This window comes from Martes martes (genome assembly GCF_963455335.1).
Source record: "Martes martes genome assembly, chromosome: 2".
NCBI classification, from domain to species: domain Eukaryota; kingdom Metazoa; phylum Chordata; class Mammalia; order Carnivora; family Mustelidae; genus Martes; species Martes martes.
The window spans coordinates 14,206,077-14,223,351 of record NC_137889.1 but is presented as its reverse complement, the minus strand read 5'-3'; the positions used below and the strand labels follow the sequence as shown (position 1 = coordinate 14,223,351).

At 43.5% G+C, this 17,275-nt stretch overlaps 1 long non-coding RNA gene across 1 annotated transcript; it reads left to right on the top strand.

Moving 5' to 3' along the window:
- The first annotated feature begins 3,503 nt into the window (after window positions 1-3,503).
- Window positions 3,504-15,377, top strand: LOC308338756. Its single transcript, XR_013966430.1, has 3 exons — window positions 3,504-3,842; window positions 4,304-4,544; window positions 13,933-15,377. It is a non-coding gene; the product is annotated as an uncharacterized lncRNA (long non-coding RNA).
- The last annotated feature ends 1,898 nt before the right edge of the window (window positions 15,378-17,275 follow it).

Sequence of the window (17,275 nt, the reverse complement as noted above, 5' to 3'; positions counted from 1 at the left end):
CTTAGGCAGCCCTTGGCTCACCCACCCACCCGTGCTCTGGGAAGCCAGCTTCTTCCCTAGGCTAGCCTGGGGCACTAGTAAATACATCTGCTCTTTCAATTGTCATTGGTAGATAAGAATGGTTGGCCCAAAGACCACACTTCTCTCCTTAGCCTCTCATCTTACAGACAGATAGTTCTAAGTCATCAGGCTTTTCTCCCCCCCACCCCCAAACAGCAGTAAGGGCTAAAAATTTCAAACAACATTTTCCCATGGGGACAGTTGTCGCCATATTTGTGACTCTCTAGCAACTTTTTCTAGCCTTCTAGGTCTTCTCCAACATCCTGCAGGAAAGTATTATCAATGAATGTAACTGATTTGAACTATTTATATAAAAATTTCAGGGGAGGGGCATCTGGGTGGTTCATTCAGTTAAGTGTCTGCCTTTGGCTCAGGTCATGACCTCAGGGTCCTGGGATCCAGCCCCATATGGGCCTCCCTGCTCAGTGGGGAGCCTGCTTCTCCCTCTCCCTCAGCGCCACCCCACCCCACCGACCCCCCCCCATTCGCTTGTGCTTTCTCTCTCTCCCTCTGTCAAATAAACAAATAAAATCTTAAAAAAAAATTTTAAGGGAAATATCCTTTATTTTGCTGAATTAAAATTCTCTCTTTCTTATATATTTCTACATGTGAATTAATCCCCTTTCAGATTTTAGCATTTTTCTCAAATGTCCTTTAAAGGAAAAACAAAACAAAACAAAAAACAAAAACCCTTTTTTCTCTTCCAGGATCCAGTCTAGAATTACGGTTGCACTTTTTTTTTTTTTTTTTTAAATCATGTCTCTTTGCTCTTTAACCTGGAACACTTCCGTAGCTTTTTTTTTTTTTTTTTTTTTTTTGCCTTTCGAGACGTTGACAGATATTTGTACGGTGTCCCTCAATTGGGGGTTGTCCGGTGTTTCCTCATGATTAGCCTCAGGTCACGTATTTTTAGCAAGAATGTCTCAGAAGTTATATCACGTCCTCAGTGTGTCCCGTCAGGAGGCACATGATAGCTGCTCTTCCTGTACCTGGTGACGTCAACTTTGAACACTAGGCGAAGGTAGTGTCTGCCCGGTTTCTCCACTCTGAGGTTATGACTTTTTACCTTTATAATTCACAAATATTTTGCAAGGAGATACTTTGATATTATGCAAGTGTTTTGTTCCATATCCAGCTTTTACCCATAGATCCCACTGCTGATCCTTGCTTGGCCCAGCTGCCAGGGGAGAGGGCGCAGTGGTGATGTTCTAGTTCTATCATGCCTTCTGCATTTCTGTGTTGGCATTCGAACAGCCCGGTGTTTTCCTCCACACATTAACTCACATCAGCACGGACACATTTCCATGCTGGATTTATTCCGCAATCCATTTTATCGTTATTGACGGTGTTGCTCAATTACTCTCAGATTTGGCCAAGGAGCACCCCACCAAACTTGCACCTGTATCCTTTTGACAGGTCCCCACTATTCTCCAGCGATTCTTCATTTTCTGGCACAGCGATATGCACGAGGTTATTTCTTAATGAGTTCTTGGACAAAATCCCGAGATGTGGTTCAATGAAAGCGGTTCTGTAGAGAGCCAAGCTACTGGGATCCAAAAACACTCTTGATGGTCTTGCTTGATTCAAGGCTAAAACTCAAAGAAACCACAGAAATGGGCAAGGACTGATGTCCTAGAAAAACTGCTTCTAAACGGACTTTTGATAAGACTCAGACATCAGATAATCCAAGATTTTGTTTACTGGCAAAGGTCAGCAGCCCTGTCCAGCATAACTTTCTGCAGTGATGGAAATGTTCCATATCTGCATTATCCAAGAAGGTAGCCACTAGCCCTGTGCGGCTATTGAGCACTAGAAATGTGGCTAGTGGGACCAAGAAGCTAAATTCTCCATTTAAATCTGTTCATTGTTGTCCACAATAGCCAAACTATGGAGAGCCTGGATGTCCATCAACAGATGAATGGATAAAGAAGGTGTGGTATATATACAATGGAATACTACACAGCCATCAAAAATGACAACTTACCGTTTGCAATGATATGGATGGAACTAGAGAGTATTACGCTAAGTGAAGTCAATCACAGAAAGACAATTATCATATGAGCTCACCCATATGTGGAATTTAAGAAACAAAACAGAGGATCATAGGGAAAGAGGAAAAAAAATAAAACAAAACAAAATCAGAGAGGGAGACAAACCCTAAGAGACTCTTAATCATAGGAAACAAACTGACAGTTGCTGGAGGGGAGAGGGGTGGGGGGAATGGGGTAACTGGGTGATGGACTTTAAGGAGGGCATGTGATGTAATGAGCACTGGGCATTATATAAGACTGATGAATCAATGATCTCTACCTCTGAAACCAATAACACATTATATGTTAATTTAGTTTAAAGAAAAAAATAAAAATTAAAAAAATAAAGTACACATAACATAAAAAATAAAATAAATTAAATTAAAAAGTAAAATAAATAAATCTTTTAAAATAAAAAAATCAGTTCATTGTAATTTTAATTTATTTAACCACATGTGGCTAGCAGCTGCCATACTGGACACAAGTCTAGAGGGAAGGTTTCCTATGGCATTGATAGAGGATGGATTTAAATATACTAGAGGAGAGGGGTGTCCAGGTGGCTCAGTCAGCTAAGTGTCTGTCTGCCTTTGGCTCAGGTCAGGATCCTGGAGTCCTGGGATCGAGCCCTGCATCGGGCTCCCTGCTCAGTGGGGAGTCTGCTTCTGCCTCTCCCCCTGCTCCTCTCCCCGCTTTTCCCCCGTCCCCGCTCATGCTTGCACTCTCTGTCTTTCTCTCAAATAAATAAGTAAAATCTTTAAACTACACATACACACACACACACATACACACACACACATGCACACACACACATATACTAGAGGAGAATGATAAAACACAGCCTTAAATGACTAAACAATTAAAGAATTTTCTGGCGATATTGAACTCAGACCTTGAGAAGACTTTTACTTATGCCTTATTTAAATTGTAGACTGTAAAATCACTGCACTCCACTGAGGCAACTCCTAATTTGTGACAAATCATCAAAACATCAGCCTATGGGACATTTGTCCCTGTGTTTTTTCATATACGGAGCATGTATGCACATCATCAGTTATTTTGAATCAGCAATATCTGGGGGATAGTGATGGAAGGAGGAAGGCAAAAAAAAAAGTCTTCTGTTTCCTCCATGATCTAAATTTCCCTGAAGTATGTTTTGTTTAAGAATTGCTTATATACTTTGTGGAAAGACAAACAGGGTTGTCTGACCCTGAAGACTTCAGTTGCCCGGCAACAATCTGATGAGCCCAGAGCCTCCCCTCTCCCAGCAGGAGGGGCTGTGCCCAAATGCAACTTCCTGCAATGCCAACAGGTGCTAGCAACAGGCGCTCCAGGCAAGTGACGCCCGGCACAGCTGCCGCCCAACCTCAGACTGCCCGCTGCCTAAGCAGACATCATGTCCCAGCTGGCAAGGCCACTGTCATGCTTACTTTAAAAAGGGAAAGCAACTGAGTGGGGGTGGGGGATTTGAGTCCTTTTGGAGTCCAGATCCACATGAGCCCCGGCTGCCTTGCCCCGAGCGTCCATCCACACGGTGCGGAGATCAGACACCGCACGTCTCTTCAGCCTCTGCTCTTCCGTGCTGGCCTGCCCTGGCTCTCAGCGTTGTTTGCTCAAGCCCTTCAAATGACACAGTTTTCATAAAAACAATCTATATCTTTTCCCAAATAGCTGACATCAAGGAAAATCATCCGTGAGAACTCAATAAATTATCATAAAGCAAAGAACGCACTTTTGAACTCTGTGGATTACCTGGTAAGATTTCATTGTCAATTTCCTGATTTTGGTGGTGCTCCTTTGGCTTAGACAGGAGAACGTCCTCGCGTGTAGGAAACTAAAGAATTCAGGGATGATGGGGCATTATGTCAGCAACTTACTCTCAAATGGTTCAGGACAGTTTCTTCTACTTATCTTGAAATGTTTCCATATGTTTGAAATTATTTCAAAATCAACAACAAAATAAATATGTCAGATAAGAGGCCAGTAGACCCCCTTCCCTGGAGATAACACTTTCGCTGGTTATACACCTACAGGAGCCATGTTTCTGCCATGTTCGTTTCCCTCTCTCCTTCCCAACAGGCCCCGGGCTGTGTTTACGTAGTCCAGGCTCCTTTGCAGCGGGGGGACTTGGTTCTGGGCAACGAGATGGAAGCTGAGGGTTTGTGGGAAAGTTTTTGCTTTCTTCCCTCCAACTGTTACCCTTACCTTTCTTGCAGCCTGAGAGGTGGAAATGAGGTTGGTACAGTAGCCTTCGTCTTGTGATGTTAAGGCAACACGAATATGGATGAAAGCCAACACTCCAAGGGCCACAGAGGAGAGAGCTTTGGGTTCCTCCACGTTGGCCCCACTGGACCGCCCCACCAGCTCTGGACCACCTGCCTCTGTGCGCTTGCCACGTGAGCCCTGTAAGCCCCTTTCTGTTTCAGCCTCGGTGGCCACGTTTCTAGTTATCTGCAGGTAAAGCATTCCTATGCATTTATATATGTTTTGTATACACACATGGGTTTAAAAAATGTAAATGGATCAGAGTATGCATATTGGTCTGCATACTGCTTTTTTAAAGTTTTATTTAATAATCTATCTTAAGATAGATTTTTCATGTCGGTTCTGGTAAACACAGTATTTCAGATTATGAATAAACCACGACAGATCCGATCCCCTATTGACCGTTTCTCATTATTAGCCCTGGCCAGTGATACTGCCTGCTATAATCTCATAGTATGTCTTCCCGCGTGTGTCAGTATTTCCGTAAGAGAGCCCTAGAAGAGGAGTTGCTGTGCTATGTGTGTGTGTGTGGGGGGGGGGCGCATTTTGTTAGACGCTGACAAATTACTATCCCAAGACGGTACCTTCCAAATCCTTCCAACAGAGTTCAGAGCCTGGTCACCCACACACTTACATAAGCAGAAAAGGGTCAGCATTTAAATGAGTAATTTTACGTGAGTCTGCATTTTCCAGATTCCTGGTGAATTTAGCACCTCTCGTGTACTTCAAGTCCATTAGTATTTCCTTTTGACTACTAGTATCCTTTGCACATATTTTTACTTAATTTGTACCCTCTTCCTGCTGATATGCAAGAGGTGGGTTTTTTTTTTTTTTTAAGATTTTATTTGCTTATGTATTTGAGAGAGACCATGAGCAGGGGGCAGGGGCAAAGGTAGAGGGAGAAGCAGGCTCCCCGATGAGCAAGGAGCCTGGCACGGGCCTCACTCACAGGACCCTGGGATCCTGACCTGAGCCGAAGGCAGACGCTTAACTGACTGAGCCACCCAGGTGCCCCTGTGTAGGAGGTTTTATGTGTTAAGCGGCGGAGAGACCGTCTTTCTATCCTGCAAACAGTCTTTAAGCTAAGGTCTGCATTTGCTACCGTGGATCCTAGGCTTGGAGTTTCTCTGGGGCTCCCTTTCAAGAATGGCTTCCTGGCCAACAGTCCTCTCATTCTCCTGCGGTGAGTGGTGTATCTCTGCTTTCTTCCTAAATCTGACGTCCTTTGCTTTCAATATTCCAGAATCTGCCGCCCCCCCCACCAAAAATTCTGATTCATGGATAACACTTTCTTCTTTTCCAGCTCAGTTATAGATTTATTCTTTTAAGAAATATATTGTGTATCATTTCAGTTGGATTTTAGGACATAGGGAGGGGAGATAAAGACAAATAGTAACTGTGTCCTCTGCAGAGGAAGCTCATTCTGCATTTCCCACCAGTCTCTGGGGTCATTGTCAAGGGTAAGCTTTCAAGTTGAGGAGTAAAGAATAGAACGTCCTCTACCCTCTACCCACCCACCACCCCCGCCACCAAAGGAAAGTAGTTCAAATACCAAGAGCTAATGAAAATTTGTGGATTTTTCAGAAAAGAGGGAAGATAAAAGTCATTTATTCCTGAAGGCTAGAGGTCCTCTATGTTTCAGTGGCTAATAATAGACTAATAAGTTATTAAAGAAATGTCTTCCCCAGTCGTTTTTAATTAAATGCGAACATCCCTGGGCTGCTGATAGAGGATTCACTGCTTAAATATACAAATGATGTTGAATTTGACATCAGGATTAGAATATCAAAAATTAAAACGAAGGCACATGCCTGAAAGTCTGTGCAGGTGTTCAGGAGATGACTTGAGGAGAATTTATACAATGGCATCTTCATATCCGCATCTTGGGGAATTTATTTGAATATATAAATGCACTATTTTTTTTTTTCCAAAAAGATCTTTCTGATACCTCTGAAAGCAGTTAGAAACAACAGCTTCCCCTAGAAATGTGTTCCAAAACCCTGGAAGAGGAGACGGGAACCCTGCTGGGGCTGTGGTACCAAAGTCCCTAGAAGACTAGGGTAAGTCACCACTGCTGGGTGGTGCTCAGGACAAGGCACACGGGTCCAGGGACAGAGCATGTCAGAGGAGAGGACAGAGAGACATGTGAGAGTGACCTGTACGTCCTGCAGGCCTAGCCTACATGGGGATGGAGAAGCATTGTGGGCTCCATGCATCCGTGGGGATGGGGTGGGGAAGGGAGAAACCAAAGCAGAAGCAGCCATGAATGACAGGGTGGGGGAGGGGCCAGGAGCGTGTGAGCAAGCGCCTGCAGTAGGAAACCGAGGCCACCCAACCCTCACTGCATTAGTCAGGCTTTCCAGGGACACAGAACCAACGGCATGAGCATAGATACATACAAAGAGATTTACTTCAAGGACTTGATTCACCCTATCGTGGAGGCTGGCAGGTCCAAGCCTGCGGAGTAGGCCAGCAGCCTGGAGACCCAGAGTAGAGCTGATGTCGCAGCTCCAGTCCAGAGGTAGGTAGACAGTTGGCAGAATTCTTTCTTCTTCAAGGGATCTCAGTCTGTTTACACTTAAAGCCTTCAACTGATTGGATGAGGCCCACCACCTTATGGAGAGTTAATGTGCTTGACTCAAAATCTACTGAGTTAAATGTTTTTTGTTTTGTTTGCTTTTAAGTAGGAGCCACACCCAGTGTGGAGCCCAGTGCATGCTCTCGAGACCCTGGGATCAAGACCTGAACTGAGATCAAGAGTTGAACACTTAACCAACTGAACCACTCAGGAACCCCTACTGAGTTAAATGTTAATGTCATCTAAATGTCTCACCTGCACAGTGATATCTAGATAGTGTTTGACCAAAAATCTGGATACTGTGGCCTACCAAAGTTGACACATAGAGCCAACCATCACATCCAGCTTTCTCCTGAGTTCTTCCTCAATGGGTCAGGAGGTCTGGGATGATGGGGAGGGCTGGATTTCCTTTGGTTCCAAAGGCAGTGAAGAAATGCCGTTTGGTTTCAGTCATTACTGCTTGAGTCTGAGGAAAACTTCCATTAGAATAAGCACTGGGAACCCATCAGATTGTGAAAAAATTAGAATTCGTACCTCATGCCATATACCATGAACATGCCCGGCAGGGCAGTCTACACTCAGACGCTGTTTGGATTCCTGACAAATCCCTCTGTCGCCCTCAAACCTCAGTTCTCACACTTTCAAAGGAGAAAGGGGCCATTCTTTATTTTGTTGTTGTTGTTCTTATTATAAGAAGAAAAGAGGGGAGCCTGGGTGGCTCAGTCAGTTAAGCAACTGACTTTTGATTTCAGTTCCGGTTATGGTCTCAGCGTCGTGAGCGCAAGCCCTGCACTAGGCTTCATGCTCAGTATGGACCCTGCTTGAGATTCTCTCTCTCCCTCTCTCTCTGCCCCTCCCCCTGCTCTCTCTCTCAAATAAATAAATCTTTTTCAAAAAAGAAGAACACCAAAGCTTTCTGTTCTCCCTTTTTCCTAGGAGAGAGCAAAGATTGATCTCTCCAACAACTTCTGAGCTTTACGTTTCTTCTGAATGAAAATACGTACCCATGGGGAAGAAAAAAAATGCATTTGTGAGCTTCAAAGTGTGTGATAGAGAGCATCCCAGCAGAAAAGAAATTCTATATCCTGGAAAGGCTGGTTGCAAGGAAGGTGTATTGTTTGCCAGAACACTGTCCTAGCTTTCAAGAGGACACCAGAACCAGGCCCTTATAATAAGTAAAGAAACCACTGGGTCTGGATTCTAATTCTGGTTCTGCCACTAACTGATCATGTGACCTCAGGCAAATTGCTTCAACATTCTGCCCCTCAGTTTTCCAAATCCTTGAGACGGAGTTAATAATACGTGCCTACCTCCCACAGTGACTATGCTTATTGATTTTGATAATATATATAAATGTGCAAAGCACCATGTAAATGTGAATAATTATCATTTCTTTGCATAGAGACAGATTTTTATGAATAAAATAATATGCACTTGGGAAACTAAGGTTTACATCTCCTACCTGACAATTTTTATCTCAAATTAATAGGTAGTGGGAACTCTAAGTAAAACTTGCTAAGCCTCTGGAAAGAGATAGCCCTTGGAGTCACTTGGCTATAAATTTTATGAACCATGGAAATGTTGATTTTAATATATTTTTTTCAAATTTGGAACCAGAAAGAACAGTAGTGATGTTAAGAGGTTGGAGTTACATGATTACATGACAGATATGTGATCTATCCAACATTTCTCCCTGTTGGGACATTTCCTTCCATTGCAAGTGTGTGGACTCACCCGAGTTGTGAGGCTGTCAGTCACGTGGACCCTCTCTCTCCAGTGCAGGCAGGTGTGTGGCCCAGGAGGGCCAATCAGAATGCGCACTTTCTTTGACCCAGTGGCTTGCCCAGGAGAGGTCACGTGACCTGAGCTGACTCCTGAGCATTTCTATGGCGCTGACATAAATGCTAAGGAAGAGAGGTCCTCTCTCTTCTTTGGGACTGTGAGCATATTGTCATTGGCTTCTTAGTAAATGAGTGTGTCGTGAGTTGAATGGTGTCCCCTCCACCCCCAAATTCATGTCCCCCAGAACCTCAGAAGGCAACCTTGATTAGAAATAGAGTCTTTGAAGGTATAACTGGTCAAAAATCTTGAAATGAAATCCCCTTGGATTTAAGACCCTCCCTAAATCCAAGGGGCTCTAAATCCGGTGGCCAGTGTCCTAATAGGAAGAGAAGACACAGAGACGTGGAGAAGAAGGCAGTGTCAAGATGGAGGCAGACATCGGAGCGACATACCTATGTGCCAGGGAGCACCAGGGAGAGCTGGCAGCCACCAGAAGCGAGGAGACGTGGGGATGGTTTCTCTCTCAGAGCCTCTAGAAGACACCGACCCTGCTGACAACTGATTTCAGACTTCTGGATTTCAGAACTCAGAGCATAGATTTCTCTTGTTCGAAGCCTCCCCGTTGGTGGTGGTTCATGGTGGCAGTCCCAGGAAACTAACACAGAGTGTTCTGCAGAATTCAAGAAGTTGAACGAACACTGCGGGCCTCAGGAAAGGTGGGAACTAGGGACGCCTCAGGTACCCGGCTGCAAGTTTGTAGACCTTTGGCGTCCTGCTCCTCCATGTCCTGTAGCCTCATCTCCGGCAGTCGCAGTGTCTCTCAGTTGAAATAAAATGAGAGAAAAACTGTTGGGCCAGTTGATGCCAGATGCCTTCCCTTTTTCAAATCACTATGGCCTGGGAGAAAATCCTGCGCTGTCCGGACCCACCCCTTGTGGGGAGGGGAAATGTTCTCAGAAAAGGGCAGTCTCAGGGAGCCTGGATATTCCAAACCTCATCTACTGCACTTCAGTCAAGTAGCAGATCATTGAGATAGACCCAAGGCTTCTAATTCTGTCTGATCACCATAATCTCCTAGGAAATGTATAAAATTGCAGATTGCTGGGTCCCACCCCAAATTTACCTGATTGGAATCTCAACAATTATGGCCTGGGGATTTTTTTTTCCCCAAAAAGAGTCATTAGGTGATTATAGCGATGAGCCAGTAGGAATAGTGAGACCATGCTAAATAAAGTTGTTGGAGAAGATTTGTCATAAGTGTGACTGGAACTGGGTCTTGGAGGAAACATGGGATTTTGTTGGCTCAAAAGAGTGAATCCCAAGCTGATTTTTAAAGATTCTATGAGTCCTCATAGATTAAACTGCAGTGTGTACCCAAAAATAGCTGCAAAGGAAAGATAAATAATGAGAAAGTTGTCTTTGCAACCTGACTTTGCCTTATGGATTTGTCATCAAATTTATTGTATGCTGTCATTTCATGATCGGTTTAGTGAATCAACTCATTTCATTTATGTTTCAATGAAAATCGTGTAATATCCCTGGGATGAATCAGGACATTGTGCATCCTTGAATTCAAAGGTTTTAATGCAACACAGTGAATGCCACCCTGTAGTTTATAATGGAAATAACTGACATTCTGTCATATTTTTAAAAAATATCTTAGCCAAAAATCAATCCTCACTTTCTGCTTTGGAAAGACATTTTGGCTTCATTCTTGTCAAGAGCAACAGTTTGAAACTTAGCGGATAGGTGTAAATATTTTTCTAAATATTTGCATTCCAGGGGGTGGAGTTCTCTAAATGTCACTCATGTACTTGCATAAACACACACACACACACACACACACACACACACACACACACCCAGAGCCAACACTTCCCCAATGTCCCCATTTAGAATAAAGGACACTGCTAACCAAACTCGCTGCTAACACTTACTAAATTATGTGCTGTGAATAATATGGCACTGATGGTTTTACAAAAGACGTTTCCTTGAATGTCCTTTGGAATTTAACCTGTAGGTAACAGAGGACTTAGAATTTGATCTTACCATAAGGTGAGCCTGGGAATGAATAGTGGTTGAACACTTTCAGATTGCTTCCTGGACATCAGCTACTGTTCTAAGTGCTTTTGCTAATTCATTTAAACCTCACAACGAATGCACCAGTGAGGTCCTATTATGAGTATCCCCATAGAACAGATGAACAAAGTGGAGTACGTGGAGATTACTTAATGTCTCCAAGTCAAAAACCTCACAAATCATGGTGCCTGGGTTGAACCCAGGCAGTCTGGCGCTGAAGATGTGGTGTGATAGGAAATATATTTGGCCTTTGTCCCTGGTTCCTGGCACAGAGCTCCTAAAACCCTTGGAATTTCCAGAGTGATAGGGATGCCTTTTGTTACTTATCATGATCCCCTTTGGACCACATGAGTTTATGTTAATGAGGCAACTTTGGGTAGAGCCCCTACAGAGCCTTAGGTGGGCTGATCACCAGAAAGACCAACATAAGAGAAAGTTGGTACTTTGGGTCCCCTCCACCAACCTCTCCAGGAAGAGAAGGATGGCTAGAGATTAAGCTCTATAAAAACTCATAAATAACAAGGTTTGCTACACTTCCTTGTTGGTGCTGGGAAGGTGGTGGCCCAGAGGGGCCCCAACCCCCACACCTTGCCTTCTGCATGTCTTTCACCTGCTGTTCTGAGTTGTATCCCTTATAATAAAGCAGTAGACCTGAGTAAAGTGTTTTTCTGAGTTCTGTGGACCGTTGTAACAAACTGTTGATCCCGAAAAGGCGGTCATAGGAACCCCTGGTTTATAGTGGTTGGTCAGAAGTATGGGTAGCCAGGAGCTGTGACTGGCAACTGAGATGAGAGCAGTCTTGTGGGACGGAATCCTTAAATCTGTGGAATCTGATGCTAGCTCCAGGTAGTTAGTGTCCAGCTTGAATTGAATTGTTGGACCCCCGGTTGGTGTCTAGAGAATGGGTTGTTGGTGCTCTTAGCTTCTGTTACCCGTCTTCCGGCGGCCATGGCTGATCCTGGGAAAATGGCTGACGTCTCCCAAGGAAGCGATAGAGAAAGAAGAAGAGAAGTTCGTCGAGTACAGAACTTTGAAGAATCTCCGTACTTGGGACTAAACAAAGGGCAAAGGAGACAGAGAAAAGGTCAGAGAGATTGAAGAAATCTGCACCTCAGGGTCAGAAAAATCACAGGAACAACACACAGCAGGGGCCAGATGCCTCTAAAACTTCAAAAAAGAGAAGCTCCATGGAAACTTCTTATTGGACTCCGGGGATATTAGCGACTTTCAGAAGTACAAACTCCAGAGGAGAACCAGACTTAAGATCCACAAAGCAGAGGATTCGGGTGTGACCAGCAGTGACGGAACAGAGACAGCGATGAGGCAATGATGGGAAGACTTGTCTTTCGGACGTTCATTGTTGAAAGAATGAGAAAGGAATATAGTGTTAAAAGGTAGAAGAGGGACAGCAGGAAAGTATCCTCCAAATTGAGAAGGTATTTTGAGACCAAAAAACAAAGCCGGACCTTAGTCCACAGATTTTATGGAGTGAGGGGATGAGCAGAGGTCACTGTGGTGAGGACAGAGAGTCTAATATTTAACAGACCTCCTGGAGCCATGTGTGCCCCAGAGGGGAGGGGGGAAGAAATGATGTTATCTCTATTCGTTATCTAAACAACTTTAGGAAAGATCAGAACAGGCCTTCCTGCGATCAGGGCACGCATTAACCCCCAAAGGACATGCAACATACAGCAGCCCTGAGGTGCGTCATCTCGTAGACAAGAGCGCGATGGCCAGCCAAAGATGGAATCAGTATTGCCAGCACTCCTACAGGATGGAAACAATAAGTTATTAGCAAAGTATAAAACCTTTGTGTGTGTGTTTGCTCATAGGGAAAGCAAAGACATGGTTGGTGCCCAGGTAATTTGCACACAAATGAAAACAATAGCTCACATTTATTTTGTGTTTTCTATACACCAGGCACGATGGTAAGCACTTTATGTGTATGGAATCATTTATTATTTCCAATAAACCTATTTGAAGTGGTGTTCTTCTTAGCATCATCTCAATTATACTGGGGGGAAACTGAGGAGGCACAGAACGTTTAAGTCCCTTGCCCGAAACTGGGCTCCTAAGCTGCTCACTACTGCCCATAATGATGGGTTTGAAGATCGGATGGAGACAAGACTTTTAAACAAGAGTTTTAGTTTTAAAACTAAATCTGTAGTAAATGACATTAATATTCATTAATGAATCCCTGTATTATCTAGGGAATAGGTATGAAAATGAGAGGCATTAGGAACAAAGCCTTGAAGATTTAGAAGATAAAAGAGCATGATACAAACAACTCTTCCTCACCACTATATCCTCAGCAGCCAGCACCCCATGGCTAAAGGGAATCCCAGTGATATTTGTCGAAGAATAAATTACTCCAAGCCACAGATTATGATGATCAAATTGGCAATATTGATTGCTAACACAATTTTTAGTCTTGATGAAAAGGAAGAAGTAGTGAGAGAAAAAAGTAGCTATTTTTTAAAAAGTACCTTCTGTAACTTCTTGTTTACTTTTTCATATGAAGATTGCTTCTTTATAAAAATCTAAATATGGGCGCCTGGGTGGCTCAGTTGGTTAAGCGTCTGCCTTCAGCTCCTGATCGTGATCGGCTCCAGGTCATGACCCTGGAGTTCCGGGATCGAGTCCCACATCGGGCTCCCTGCTCAGCAGGGAGTCTGCTTCTCCCTCTGACCCTCTCCCCTCTCAGGCTCTCTCTCTCCCTGTCTCTCAAGTAAATAAATAAAATCTTTTTAAAAATTAAAAAAAAATCTAAATATAGGGGATGTTCCTTACCATCCCTGTCTTCATCTGTCCGGATGGCTATTTTAAAAAAATCCAGTAGGGTGAGGGGCTTATAGACAATGGAAATTCACTTTCTCATAGTTCTGGGGGCTAGAAGTCCAAGATCATGGTTCTGGCCATTCTGGGCATCTGGTGAGTTCTTAGGTTTTTGTGTATGCATGCACACGTGTGTGTGTGTGTATGTGTGTGTGTGTGTGTATTTGTTTTTGTTTTTTAAATGATCTATGTTGCTGAAACAGCAGAGGGAGCTAAAATGAACAAACTGAGATTGATGCTACAGTCTGATGCTTCCAAGGCACAAAATACATGAAAACCAATCATGTCAATTTTCCATTCCACCAGAAACAGGGAGCAGGAGAGTCACAGCAGTTAAAACAAGGTGCTGGAGCCGAAGCTTTGCTTTTGTGTGTTGAGAGAGCCCAACTCATGCAACAGCACATTCTGGAAAGGACTTGCAGGAGCAGCACTCTGACCCTTCCTACTGCATCTCATCCTGGAAGAGCTCTGTGCACGCCTGGAAGGGAGTTCCAGGCCACCTGGATTTCCTTTCACTACAATATAGAGTCCATTTATGGGCAGTGTAATTCCTGATACACTGGGGGTTAAATCTACCTTTCTATTTGTCCCATCTGTTTTATATATTTTTGTGATGGTTAATTTTATGTGTCAGTTGACTTGGCCATGGGGTACCCATTGGGTCAAACATTATTCTGGGTGTTTCTGCAAGGGTGTTTCCAGATAAGAGTAACATTTTAATTGGTAGAATAAAGCAGATTGCCCTCCACAATGTGGGTGGGCCTCATCTAATCACTTGAAGACCTGAATAGAACAAAAAGATCAAATCTTTCCTGAGTAAAAGAGAATTATCCAGCAAACTGCTTTCAGATTTCACCTGAACCATAAGCCTTCTTGGGATTTCCTTAAAAATCGATACAAGCAACATTTCAGAACTTAAAGAAATAAATTTCAGTTATTTGGAAAAGTACATGTACTATCTCATTCCCTGATTATAGTGCTGAATGTAACAGCAAGTTGTTACTATCTCCTTATTATTAGTCTTACTGGTTCCCTTATTAATGCAAAACCTTCTCTCATTCCCAAAGGAACATAGCCAGTCACACAGAAAATCTTTGGGGAGTAGAGGTCATTGCCTCAATTTTTTGATTGTCCATTTCCTGATCAAGACACTGAGTTAATTAAAGATGGTACTTGAGCCTTTTTTCCCTTTTGTAGCTGAGAGTTCTCCACAGTCTTATTCTTTCTTTCTTTCTTTTTTTTTTTTAGTAGGCTCCATGCGCATCATGAAGCCCAGTGAGGGCCCTGAACTCATGACCTTGAGATCAAGACCTGAGTTGAGATTGAGTCAGGTGCTTAACCAACTGAGCCAGCCAGGTCCCCTTCTGCATTCCTCATCAATGCCGTACCTGCAAATACAGAAGGGGGATAGTGCATTGCACTTATTAATATGCTGAAAATATTTGCTCCTGACATCTGTCATTTTGCATAACTATGAATACAAACCACAGACACCATCTGGGATGTCAGAGCAAAGGGGAACGTGCCTGTTTCAAATTCTCATCCAATTTAATTTCACAGTTTTCAGAAGTCTTGTTTTTCTTCCATGATAATCACAGGGAAAATAATTAACAATTATCCTCAGAGTGATAAAATCACTACAAATTAAGAAGCAGTTATGACTATAATTTACAAATAATTACGTGACAGGAAGGAGCATGAACAGTGCAGAACTAATGAAACGAAATTAATTAAAGCTGCTGAGAGATCATTTTGCTTTTTTATTGATTTGTTTTGGTCCCTTAAAGACAGACTGCTGTCCCCAAGATGCTTTACGGCCCTAAGGACTCTGATTCCGAAAGAAACCTGAAGAGCTTGCTCACAGACGCATGTGGCAAGTGTGGCAAGTGTACTGAGCTGCTTGCCAGAGGCACAGGGCTTGAGGTCTCGTCGGAAACTTCTGGAAAGCTGAACGGTCTTCATGCAAAATGTTAAAACCATTGACATAAACATCATATTCATCAACATCATCAACATCTAAATCATAAATATGATTTAGACATAGAATTTGATGATGTCTAAAGCAGCGCTTCTTTATTGGGGGTCAACCTCAGAAAAACAACCAAGTGAGCCCTCTGAAAATGACTTCTTTTATAAAAGCAATGAGACAACTAGTGGAAATTGTCAGAATATCTTTCAACAAACAGGGAGGGAACAAGGAGACATCCACACGCCAAAAAGCGATTCCAGACACAGACCTTCCTCCCGCCACAAAAATGAATTCAATGTGGAGCACAGAGCTCCATGTGAACCTTACAACTATAAAACTTCTAGAAGATGCTACGAGAGAAAACCTAGAGGACCACGGGTGACTCTGAAAGATTAGGAATAAAGCTGCATAGACATCCGAGGGCAAATCTGTGGGTGGACGGATGTCTTCAGGTCCTTGGAGTAGATCCCAAGAAACTGACCGCTGGATCCTGGGGTAAGAGAGTGTTGGGTTTACGAGAAACCGCCAGACTGTCTCCGGAATGGCTACGTCATTTGGCACCTGAACCGGCATCCTGGTGCCCCATGTCCCTGCTGGCCTCTGGTCTTGCCAGTGTTCTGGGCTGTCACCGTTCTGATGGGCGTGCGCTGGCCTCTCACCACCGTTTTATTTTGCATCTCCCTGATGAGGCAGGTTGCCCGATGGGGAGTATCTTTTCATAGGCTTATTTGCCATCTGTAGGTTTTCTGTGCAGTGTTCAGATCGTTTGCCCATTTTCCCCTCTTCTATTTTTTTTTAAGATTATTTTACTTGTTTATTATAGAGGGATAATGAGCAGGGGGCAGGGACAGAGGGAGAGGGAGAAGCAGGCCCCCCGCGGATCAGGGAGTCCGATGCGAGGATCGATCCCACGACCCTGAGATCGTGACCTGAGCCGAAAGACAGAGGCTTAACCCACTGAGCCACCCAGGCGCCGCTTCTCATTTCCCCTCTTTATTTTTTAGGCAGTTTCAGGTTCACAGGATGTATGCAGCCTTTCAGATCGGCCTCTTTCACTTAGTAAATACGCATTTAAGTTTCCTCCATGTCATTTCATGGCTTAATGGCTCATTTATTTTCAGTGCTAAATAACATCGCATTATCTGATGTAATTTTTTTTTAAAGTTTTTTTATTTATCTGACAGACAGAGATCACAAGTAGGCAGGGAGGCAGGCAGAGAGAGAGAGAGGAAGAAGCAGGCTCCCTGCTGAGCAGAGAGCCCGATGCAGGGCTCCATCCCAGGACCCTGGGATCATGACCTGAGCCAAAGGCAGAGGCTTTAACCCACTGAGCCACCCAGGCGCCCCTATCTGATGTAATTTTATGTAATACGCCAAACCTTGACTTAACGTAAGATTTTTCTCGCTTGTTGTTCTGTGTATCCTCTGACTGAATCATTAGAAATTATACTTCTAGCAATTTCATTTCCAATCAATATAATCAAAAAGCAGCATCGGGGGCTCTTGGCAAATGCAAGATCAGAAATAATTTTTGGTAATTTCTAATTTTAAGAACTCTTTTTTTTTCCTTCAAAGATTTTATTTATTTATTTATTTGTCAGAGAGAGAGAGAGGGAGAGAGAGAGCAAGCACAAGCAGGCAGAGAGGCAGGCAGACAGAGAAAGAAGCAGGCTCCCTACA